We start from the raw sequence: 12,929 nt of genomic DNA, 5'->3' as shown, positions 1-12,929 counted from the left end.
TATCAATTTAAGTGTTGGATAATTTGCCTTTCGAAAAAAAAAATAAATAAAATAATGGTGAATATGTTCAGATCTCATTAATGGATGAGTTACGTACTCGTGTCATACTATCATATGCCTACATCTTTGCTAACCCTCATTAAGTGAAATAGGTGTCAACTATTCAAATCAAGTGATCTTTGCTGACTCTTATTAAATTAAATTCAAGTATTAGGTTAACTATTCAAATCATGAACCTTGTGTTGTATAATGTGTTTCTAACTTTTAGATCATTTTAATTCTTTCGTCGTTTACACAAGAAGTGTGAGCATAGGGTCATCGGATATGCATTCATGTTCTTTAACCTCATGTAAGTGTTACATCATTCATTTTTTATCCCTTTTCACTCTACCTCATGTTTAGGAAATGTTTTAACCCCCATCAATTTAATTTTAAAACAATTCTTAAAATATCTCGTGTGAGTATAGAGAATTTTAAAATCTGTTAACACTTTAAATCATCTTGTTTTCAACGCTGTTAACCCATGAAAAGATTAATATCTTACTTATTAACATTTACCAAATCAGACTTAACTTCCTGAAAAAGCTAATAAGTTATCATAACAAGTTACCGGACAATCTGTTAGTCGTTTATTTTCACAATTATTAAAGTTGAAGGCCTTTATTTTCACAATTATTAAAGTTGAAAATCAAATAATGATAAAGACTTACACGTGTCAGTAGGATGCCATATCCATGTGGTACCAATTAGACTTGCCACAATCATGTCATGTCCATAAACTAATAATTAGTTAGTGCAAAAACTCTTAATGTAATTTATTTTTTGTAAGACAATACTAGACAATCATATTATAAGTTTAATTATTCAAAGGTATTTAAATCTCATATATAAATCATGTACCTCATAGTGACACTAATGTTTATGTTTATGCATATGGTCCAAACAATTCGTAGAATGTAAACTTGCATGAGGGATGACCTCATTGACATTTTATCATGCGTGAGGGGTTGTGTAATAGTTAAATTAGAGTTGACAAGTAGACACATGTTTAAGACATGATTAAACTAGTTAAATAAACAATATATACTATGTAATTATTTTTTTTAATAATTGAAATTAGCAGGCTAAGCGTCGTCATTCTCTTTATTGATACATGAGATATAAAGTATTAAATGATTCACATTCATTTTTTTTAACAGCGAAATTTTATAAAGCATTGACCAGCAAGATACTTGAAGGGCAAAAAAAAAGAGCTTTTACATGAAAACCATGGGATTTTTTATCCGCTATGTCCAAGGTACCTTACATAGACGTGCACAAATCGGGTACACTTGGAAAACCCGAACCGGTTTGGAACCGGTTTTTTTCTCACCGGGTAGGAAATGGCACCGGTTCCAGTCAGGAACCGGTTCGGTTCCCGACCCGAACTGATGCCCCGAAATGTCAACTTTTAGGAACCGGGTAGGGTAGGAACCGGGACCGGTTATTACGTAAAAACCGGTTCCACCGTTTTTTTTTTGAATTTCAAATAATATAGCCGTTACAAACCGGTTCCAACGGCTATATAGCCGTTTTTGACCGTTGGAACCGGTTTTTTTTTACTAAAAATAGGTTATTTACCTTCTATAAATAGCAGGGTATGGTGTGTACTTGTTAAACCACTTCCAAAACTATAAAAACACACTCTAAAACACAATTAAGCTTAAACCGACAACAAAGGCAACTAACGACGACGTTGTTATTGTAACACCCCGACCAAAGGCGGATTATACATCGGGGCGCCACATATTGCTTCATTACTCGCGACACTATTGGTGTCAATATTTATTAATACACATTTTATCGCGCACGCGCAGCGGGGAAAATAAAGAACATAAATCAAACATAAATCAATATATTATAAATTATAACATTCGAACAGCGAAAACTTGTCTTGATACATTTTAATCTAGGTCCAAAATAAAGAACTTCCTACGTGTCCTTAAGCTCCCAAAACAGCTACTGCAAACCTGAACATGTGTTAAAATAAACGTCAAACACTTGCGTGTTGGTGAGAAATCAAGTTTAATAGATAATCATAGATAATCACAGTAAATCTGCGCGCAACACGTGTATGTCTAGAGTTTAACAAGGGTGTAATCAGATTGTGATCAAGCCTAAGATAGTTCATAGATCATAGTTCAATCCATGCTCCCAATTGAGCATAAAAACGAGAAAACATCTGTGCAAGTGTAAACAAAGAAAACCGTAAACGATAGGTCTCCCGTGTTCAACTAATGGTACCAACGGAACTGCGGAATAGGCCGAACAAAGCGGTTAATGATACACACATACAAATAAACAGCCAAGTAAACGTCCTCAACACATGGGATACTGCGCGACTAAAGTTCAAAAACAAGTTTAAGACTCAAGTTTTGTATGAACACATGAACATCCCAAAGCATTTAAAATAAAAAGGGATTAGATACGAGATAACTCACATGATAAACGATGCGGTGATAGATAAAGCAAGAACCAACTTTTAAACAAGCAAGGTTAACCTATAATTAAAGATTATTGTTTTAATGATTTGTTTTAAGTCTTGATTATAAGTTAGCATAATTAATAAGTAAATTATAATATATATTACCGGAAAAGCAGGAAGAACAAGGAGGAAGACGGAGGCAGAGAGGAAGACGGCAGAGAGAGCAAGGGGCAAGAGAACAGGAGAGATTAAGTGTTTTGTGTGTGATGTGTTAGGAAAAATAATACTATTATTTATAGAGAAACCCTAGGAGACATAATCCCTAGAAAAGGGGAAAAGATCTCAAAAAGCAAAAGATATCAAAAAGCATAAGAATCCAAAAGCAAAAGATATCAAAAGATATGGCAGCTGCAGGGGGCAAGATAAAGCTGACAGGGCACAGTAACAGGCATGGGCGGTTCAGATAAAGGTACTGGTCAAGCATGGCAAAAGCAGATCTCAAAAGATAATGTCAGTCACTTTTTCTACCAACCAATGGGGGTTGGTACGCATGCTGCGCCGAAAGTAACTATTCAGACATTAGATAGGTTAGGTCAACAGCACAGAAGATAAGACAACACAAAAGCAAACGGCTAGATTTAAACAGAAGATACAAGGGTTAAGCGCGGGAAGGCTGAGTGCGCGAGCGCGAAGGCTGGCACAACAATCCTTAGCGCACTGCGGGAAGAATCACAAATCCTTAGCGTGCTGCGTGAAGAACAAGAATTCTAAGCGCATCGCGGGAAGAACATACATTCTTAGCGCATTGCGGGAAGAACATGCATTCTTAGCGCGCTGCGAGAAGAGTTCTCTTCACGCATCGCAGGAACAAGATGTCTTCACGCAGGCTTCCATGTAAGGAGTCTGGCGCGTGGAGCTGCAGACATCCTTAGGCGGGAAGAACCAAAGGACAAGCAAAGAGAATAGGGAAACAAAGCGTAAGGGTGGGACGGCGACAAGAGGGAAAAGAAGGCGGAAAGAGAGAAGGAAGAGGGACGGGACGGCGGAAAGAAAGAGAGAGAGAGGCGGGAAGGAAAATATATATTATTATTAAAAGTAAAATATAAGTATAAATATTAAATAATAAAAGAGAGATCGGGTCAGAGAACGGGTACCTGGGTCGGGTCGGATCGGGGCAGATGTCACAGTCTCCCCTACTTTAAGAAATTTCGTCCCGAAATTTATCTCGAAGTAGGTTGCGCAGAGAACAGGTGCGGGTACTTGATCTTCATTTGATCTTCCCTTTCCCATGTAAACTCGGCTCCGCGCTTGGACTCCCAGCGAACTTTCACGATAGGGATACGACTGCGCTTGGTTTGCTTAACCTCGCGATCCATAATCTCAACAGGCTTCTCAATGAAATGCATGGATTCATCAACTTGAACTTCATCAAGTGGAATGTGAAGGTTCTCGTCAGCTAAACACTTCTTGAGATTGGAAACATGGAACGTTGGATGCACATTACTGAGCGCGAGCGGCAGGTCAAGTCTGTAGGCAACTTTTCCCACACGCGCGAGAATCTTGAATGGACCAACATAACGAGGAGCAAGCTTACCCTTCTTCCCAAAGCGGACAACACCTTTCCAAGGCGACACTTTGAGGAGAACAAGATCACCAACTTGAAATTCGAGAGGCTTTCGCCTACGATCTGCGTAACTCTTCTGTCGGCTTCTGGCAGTCAGCAAATGATCACGGATCTTGGCGATTTTATCGGTTGTCTCTTGAACAAGTTCGGGTCCTGTGATTTGAGTTTCACCCACTTCGCTCCAACAAATTGGGGAGCGGCATTTACGACCGTAAAGTGCTTCAAATGGGGCCATACCGATACTGGAATGATAGCTGTTGTTATAAGAAAACTCGATCAAAGGCAGGTGTGAATCCCAATTACCTCCAAAATCAAGAACACAAGATCGGAGCATATCCTCAAGAGTTTGAAAAGTTCGCTCAGACTGACCGTCAGTCTGAGGATGATATGCCGTACTCATGTCCAAGCGAGTTCCTAGCGCAGATTGGAGAGATTTCCAAAAGCGAGATATAAAACGGCCATCGCGATCGGATATGATGCTCAAAGGAGTACCATGGCGGCAGACGATTTCCTTGACATAAAGCTGCGCGAGATGCTCAACACGGTAGTTTTCACGAATGGGCAGAAAGTGAGCAGATTTAGTCAATCGATCCACTATTACCCAAATGCTATCATGTTTGCTTGCTGTCAAAGGTAACTTGGTAATAAAGTCCATCGCTATACCTTCCCATTTCCACGTAGGAATTTCTAGTTGTTCGAGCAAACCAGATGGGCGTTGGTGTTCAGCTTTTACTTTAGAACAAGTCAGACATCTAGCTACGAACACAGCAATATCCTTTTTCATACCGGGCCACCAATAAGTTATGCGCAAATCCTTGTACATCTTATCAGCGCCAGGGTGAATAGAATATCGGGATTTGTGCGCTTCACTCAGGATATCAGCGCGAAGATCCTCATCACAAGGGATCCAGATGCGATTGAGATAGCAGAGAATTCCACTCAGATTAGGGACAAAGAGTGCTTCCGCGCCACACGCTAACTCGGCGCGAAGGTTACCATTACTGATGGATGCGCGCTGCGCGTCACGAATACGCGATTCAAGGTTGCTTTGAATCGGCGCGAAGTGAAGCTGGGTGCGCGGCAAGATACAGTTAAGTTGGCAGGGTTTTCGGCTGAGCGCATCGGCTACCACATTAGCCTTACCAGGATGATACCGGATCTCACAATCGTAATCGCTGATGAGTTCGTTCCATCGGCGTTGCCTCATGTTAAGTTCCTTTTGATCAAAGATATGCTGAAGGCTTTTATGGTCAGTGTAGAGGATACACTTAGTACCATAAAGGTAGTGTCTCCAGATCTTCAAGGCAAAAACAACTGCACCAAGCTCGAGGTCGTGAGTTGTATAATTCTTTTCATGAACCTTAAGTTGCCTTGATGCGTAAGCGATAACCTTGCCTCGTTGCATAAGAACACAACCGAGACCTTGGTTGGATGCATCGCAATACACGACAAAATCATCATTACCCTCAGGTAGCGCAAGAACAGGAGCTTCACACAACAAACGCTTGAGCGTTAGAAAGGCTTCTTCTTGCTTCGAGCCCCAAATATACGGTTTACCTTTGTGCGTCAGAGCTGTTAAAGGCAAAGCGATCTTTGAGAAGTTCGAAATGAAACGCCGGTAATAACCAGCTAAGCCCAGAAAGGAACGGATCTCAGAAGGAGAGGATGGCGTAATCCAGTTCTTGATTGCTTCAATCTTGGATGGGTCGACATGAATACCCATCTTGTTTACAACATGACCAAGAAACTGTACTTCATCAGACCAAAATTCACACTTGGAAAGCTTAGCATAGAGTTGCTCGGCTCTAAGCTTTTGCAATACCAATCGGAGATGTTGCTCATGCTCGGCCTTGGTCTTAGAATACACCAGAACATCATCGATAAACACGATCACGAATTTATCCAAGAAAGGCCTACACACCCGATTCATAAGATCCATGAAAACGGCGGGTGCGTTGGTTAAACCGAAGGACATGACCAAGAATTCAAAATGGCCATAACGAGTACGAAAAGCAGTCTTCGGAACATCTTCATCGCGGATACGCAACTGATGATAACCAGAACGGAGATCGATCTTCGAGAAACAGGAGGCACCTTGGAGTTGATCAAAGAGGTCGTCAATACGCGGTAAGGGATACCGGTTTTTAATGGTGAGTTTGTTCAACTCGCGGTAATCAATACACATGCGAAACGATCCATCTTTCTTTTTAACGAACAACACCGGAGCACCCCAGGGCGAAGAGCTAGGGCGAATGAATCCTTTAGCAGTCAACTCTTGAAGTTGGCTGGCCAATTCTTGCATCTCAGCGGGTGCAAGACGGTAAGGAGATTTAGCTACGGGGGAAGCACCAGGGACAAGATCAACACGAAACTCGACTTCACGAGCGGGAGGGATACCAGGAAGATCATCAGGAAAAACTTCAGGAAAATCACGCACAACAGGGATATCGCGAAGCTTCTTTCCTTCATCGGGTTTAACCACATGGGCTAGAAATGCAATACACTTCTTCCGCATGAGTCTTTGGGCTTCGGCGCAAGACATAAGTTTAAGACCACTGGAGGGTTTTTCGCCGTAGATATGAAGATCACCATTTCCTCGAGGTATGCGAATCAATTTCTTGGCGCAAATAACTTCGGCGCGATTCTTCGAGAGCCAGTCCATACCAATGATAACATCAAAGCTTCCAAGAGGCATAGGGATGAGGTCGATCAGAAAATCGTTTTCGTTAAGGTTAAGCGTACAATCTTTAATCACCGAGTTTATTAAAACAGTTTCGCCATTAGCCAATTCAACTGAAAAATCTTCTTTTAAGTTATCGCGCGGTCGCGCAAGCTTCCGCTCAAAGGCGCGAGAGATAAAACTTCTATCGGCGCCAGTATCAAAAAGCATAGATGCATAAAATCCATTAAGCAAAAATGTACCATTAACTACGTCGTTATTCGCTTGCGCTTGGTGCGCGGTTATGTTAAAAGCTCGGCCACGCGTCACTTGGTTCGAAATTTGGTTCACCGGATTCGCTTGAGTAATCTGAACTTGTAGCCTTGGGCACGCGTTCCGGAAATGACTTGGATCACCGCAGTTAAAGCACGATCTGGGTCGTGGGTTTTGGTAAGTTGGCTGTGGGTTCTGCGGGTAGGCTGGTGGTGTTGGCGCAATCGGATTGGAGGGAGGGGTTCTACAGTACTCAACGGAGTGACCTACGCGGCCACATCGGTTACATTGTCGACACGGGACTTGAGGTGGGTGATGAAGTCTACAGGTTGGGCAAAAGGGTTGGTTTCCTGTGTAAGGTTTCTTAGTTGGCGGGGCAGGAAGTGCTGGATTGGTTAAGGCATAGTTGTGGACTACAGGAGGTGCTGGGTAGGTTGACAGTGGGTTAGGCGCGTAAACTGGAGGTTGATAAATGGGTTGTTGGGTAATGGGCGGGTTGGTAAGCGCATAGGCTTGTCTGCGCCTACGTTTCTGGTTATGGTTTGAGGGTTCTGGTTTGGTTTCTGTTGGTTCAGGGACAGTCTTGGTGGGTTTGGTCTTCTCAGTTCCCCGCAGGAACAGGGTTCCTGCTCTGACATGGTTGTCGCTGAGCACAGCGGCCAATTCGATGGCGTCAGAGAGGGTTACTGGGTTTCTGGCCCATACAGAATCTTGAATTTCCATGGGGAGACCCCCAAGGAATTTCTCGATGGCTCGGCGGGAAGGGGTAACAAGGTGAGGGACCAGTAAGCTTAGCTCGTGGAAGCGCGTCGCGTACTCGCGCGCTTCACCGCTGTATTGCTTCAAGTTCCAGAATTCTTCCTCCAGGCGCTTAACTTCGTTGGGAGGGCAGAATTCTCGCGTAAGAATTTCCTTGAATTCCTCCCATGTCATGCTAGAAGCAGCCTCTGCGCCACGCGCATGAGCTACTCCATTCCACCATGTAAGCGCTCTGGATTCCAGGACACTGGAAGCATATAGGGTTCGTCTTTCCGAGGGGCATTGGGTATGGAGGAAAGCGTTTTCAATCTTCTCAAGCCATTGGAGCATCACGGTGGCTCCTTCAAGACCTGTGAACTTCGGAGGGTTACCCGCATTAAAGGACTTAATGTTATAACTGGAGGTATTAGCATTGTTTTGGCTCAAGGCTTGGGCTATCACGGCGGCCATTTCCTGGGAACGTTGCTGTCTACGCATGCGCGAGGCTTCTCTTCTCTGAAATCGGCGAGATAGCGGAGGCATTCTATAAAAGTTTTAAATTTTAATTAATATCTTGGTTTTAGCGCAAAGTTTTAATCTTATAAAGCTTGGTTTCGCAGAGTTAGATACTATCAAAAGTTAAAGTAAAATAAATGACTTTAAATGCAGACTTAATAAGGGTAACAAATTCGAATCAAGAACCGACAATTCACGTATCACCGTGACTTTCCGAGTTCTCAATTTAAAATAGCTAGTAAACGAGTATTGGAGATTGACGATTCATGTATCACCATGACTTTCCAATATTCAATATAAAATATACAAGAAAATGAGTATTGGAGGTTGACAATTCATGTATCACCATGACTTTTCAAGTCTCCAACCTCAGAACATAATCGTAAATGGAAATTGAAAATCAACTATTCATGTATCACCATGACTTTTCGGATTTTCAAATTCAACAAACGAATATGTAAGTAAAATCAATAAAAATCGAAATTCAACAAAAATCGAAATATCGCGAAATAAAACATAAAATCATATACTGCGCAAGCGCGAGCATATTCATAATTAACGAGTAATTAACAATAAGTGCGCAAACATGAGATTTCTCTCATGCGCGAGAAGGGACTCTTAGGTATTCTAGGCCGTTACGTCTAACCACCTATCCTAAAGTCAACCTGGCTCTGATACCAATCTGTAACACCCCGACCAAAGGCGGATTATACATCGGGGCGCCACATATTGCTTCATTACTCGCGACACTATTGGTGTCAATATTTATTAATACACATTTTATCGCGCACGCGCAGCGGGGAAAATAAAGAACATAAATCAAACATAAATCAATATATTATAAATTATAACATTCGAACAGCGAAAACTTGTCTTGATACATTTTAATCTAGGTCCAAAATAAAGAACTTCCTACGTGTCCTTAAGCTCCCAAAACAGCTACTGCAAACCTGAACATGTGTTAAAATAAACGTCAAACACTTGCGTGTTGGTGAGAAATCAAGTTTAATAGATAATCATAGATAATCACAGTAAATCTGCGCGCAACACGTGTATGTCTAGAGTTTAACAAGGGTGTAATCAGATTGTGATCAAGCCTAAGATAGTTCATAGATCATAGTTCAATCCATGCTCCCAATTGAGCATAAAAACGAGAAAACATCTGTGCAAGTGTAAACAAAGAAAACCGTAAACGATAGGTCTCCCGTGTTCAACTAATGGTACCAACGGAACTGCGGAATAGGCCGAACAAAGCGGTTAATGATACACACATACAAATAAACAGCCAAGTAAACGTCCTCAACACATGGGATACTGCGCGACTAAAGTTCAAAAACAAGTTTAAGACTCAAGTTTTGTATGAACACATGAACATCCCAAAGCATTTAAAATAAAAAGGGATTAGATACGAGATAACTCACATGATAAACGATGCGGTGATAGATAAAGCAAGAACCAACTTTTAAACAAGCAAGGTTAACCTATAATTAAAGATTATTGTTTTAATGATTTGTTTTAAGTCTTGATTATAAGTTAGCATAATTAATAAGTAAATTATAATATATATTACCGGAAAAGCAGGAAGAACAAGGAGGAAGACGGAGGCAGAGAGGAAGACGGCAGAGAGAGCAAGGGGCAAGAGAACAGGAGAGATTAAGTGTTTTGTGTGTGATGTGTTAGGAAAAATAATACTATTATTTATAGAGAAACCCTAGGAGACATAATCCCTAGAAAAGGGGAAAAGATCTCAAAAAGCAAAAGATATCAAAAAGCATAAGAATCCAAAAGCAAAAGATATCAAAAGATATGGCAGCTGCAGGGGGCAAGATAAAGCTGACAGGGCACAGTAACAGGCATGGGCGGTTCAGATAAAGGTACTGGTCAAGCATGGCAAAAGCAGATCTCAAAAGATAATGTCAGTCACTTTTTCTACCAACCAATGGGGGTTGGTACGCATGCTGCGCCGAAAGTAACTATTCAGACATTAGATAGGTTAGGTCAACAGCACAGAAGATAAGACAACACAAAAGCAAACGGCTAGATTTAAACAGAAGATACAAGGGTTAAGCGCGGGAAGGCTGAGTGCGCGAGCGCGAAGGCTGGCACAACAATCCTTAGCGCACTGCGGGAAGAATCACAAATCCTTAGCGTGCTGCGTGAAGAACAAGAATTCTAAGCGCATCGCGGGAAGAACATACATTCTTAGCGCATTGCGGGAAGAACATGCATTCTTAGCGCGCTGCGAGAAGAGTTCTCTTCACGCATCGCAGGAACAAGATGTCTTCACGCAGGCTTCCATGTAAGGAGTCTGGCGCGTGGAGCTGCAGACATCCTTAGGCGGGAAGAACCAAAGGACAAGCAAAGAGAAGAGGGAAACAAAGCGTAAGGGTGGGACGGCGACAAGAGGGAAAAGAAGGCGGAAAGAGAGAAGGAAGAGGGACGGGACGGCGGAAAGAAAGAGAGAGAGAGGCGGGAAGGAAAATATATATTATTATTAAAAGTAAAATATAAGTATAAATATTAAATAATAAAAGAGAGATCGGGTCAGAGAACGGGTACCTGGGTCGGGTCGGATCGGGGCAGATGTCACAGTTATGGTGATCGAAACAACACGATGCCCCGATGTTGGGGTTCATTACGATTTGTGTCTCATGACCGACTCACAAGAGATGGCTCGTTGCAAATATTACTCGAAGTTTCTTAAAGCAGGGTCTAACTCGACATTACGAAAACATACGAATAAGTATTGCCGAGAGAAAAGAAGTTTGGATGCTAAAAAAGCGGAAGTGGGAGAGTCGTCCAGCTCTACAACCCAAGCATCTACCGCCGGTGACAACGCTTAATCGTTGTAGAGGGCCGGATTAAAACGACGGACTTTTTTTTAGTTTAAGTTGTTATGTTTAGTATCGTTTATGTTTTAATAATGTTTGTAGTAGTTATTGTTTGAATAAATAAAATGTTCGTCGTTATTAAAAAAGTAACAAAAAAATAATCATGACTAACAAAAGTAGTTATTATTAAACAAATCATAACTAAATATTAGTTGAACTTGTTACAAATAATTTTACTAAAACAAATGCCAAACACAAATTACTACTCTTCTTCGTCTTCATTCTCGTCTTCACCCTCGTCTTCGTTATCGGAAGAAAGGCCGTCATCCGCCTCCTTATCATGAATAGGACGCTCTATTGGTATTTCGTCTTCAAAGTTCGCCTTGTGTTGTACCCGATCCACCGCATCCAAATAGTCCTTAGGCAAATGCAAACCTCTAAAGACTCGGGAGTTAATTTTGTTCTTCGCATTGATAATACCCTCCCACAAAGAGAAAAAACCGATTCGGAAGCAACCGTTGAGGCTTGTACGGCAAGCAAATCACGAGCCATGGCGGATAGAATAGGAAATTCGTTTTGTTTTCCTTTCCACCAAGCCAACAAATCAATATTGCGAACATCGTCGACCGTTGCACCCGCAACATAGTTTGCTCCACTATATCGACCAAGTTCGCTAGTTGGTGTGTTTTCTCTTTGCCTCTTAGATGCCGATTCACGAATCTCATTCATCAATTTTATAAGTAGGTCCTTGCTCGGCCTACTAGTCGTTGTTTTTTTAATAAAAGACGATCTCGTGCTTGGACCATATAGTTGAAAATAATGGTCATAAAGGTCTTGAAGGTTTTTGTTAAACTTTTCACACGCTACAGTCGATAACTTCGGGTCGATCTCGTGCATACCCATGTTGTCGAATATTTCTTCGATCGTTCTCTCAACCCAATTAACATTCCAATATGGGTTTAAAGCGGCGGCACAAGTGAAGACCGGCGGTATGTTTTCAAAATATTTTAAGAACTTTTCCTTCATACCCCCAACAATATTCTTGAATAGTGTGTTCTTCTCCTCAAACTCTTTAAAAGTACAAGACATGTAGTATAATTTTTGCAAAACCCAACAACTAGTAGGGTAATAGACTCCCGATAACTTTGTTGTTGAGTTTTTGAACACGTCAAGATACCCCAACAAATAACCGACATTGACCTAAACACTTTCCGGAAGCATATCGGCCTCTCGTACGTCAACAAGATTGTTATGAAAACTTTGTAGAGTTTGTCGTTGGGCGAAAGCACACTTGAGCATATGACAAGTTGAGTTCCAACGGGTTGGAACATCCCAATTCGGTCCCAAATACTTTCTTTCAACCGACTTGCAATAATTCTTATATTCAAGATGTCTTCTTTTACCACTTTTGAAGACATCTTGTAACATAAGTCTAAAAAATTTTAAATCGTCACAAATGTTTTCATTTTCGAGACCTTTTTGAACAACCAAGTTGATGATATGTGCAACACATCGAACATGAAAAAAAATCCCCGAAACAAGGTGGTGAATATTTAATGATAAATTTTTCGGCCGCCTTAGTATTGTTTGATGCGTTGTCAAACGAAATTGAAAATATTTTATTTCTCAAATTGTAAGTCGTTATAACTTCATCAAGCAAGTCAAACAATTTTTCGGCGGTATGTGGGTACGGGAAGTTTTCAAAAGCTATGGTTCGTTTCATCAATTGCCATGTCACCGGATCAACCCAATGAGCGGTGACACATATGTATGATTCGGGCAACCCGTGTGGTGCCGACCAAACATCGGCAGTTAAACTAACCA

Source organism: Bidens hawaiensis, unplaced genomic scaffold (genome assembly GCF_021521415.1).
Source record: "Bidens hawaiensis isolate Kalapana, Puna unplaced genomic scaffold, B.hawaiensis_p1.1 tig00076961_1, whole genome shotgun sequence".
NCBI lineage: Eukaryota > Viridiplantae > Streptophyta > Magnoliopsida > Asterales > Asteraceae > Bidens > Bidens hawaiensis.
This window is presented reverse-complemented; position numbering follows the sequence as displayed.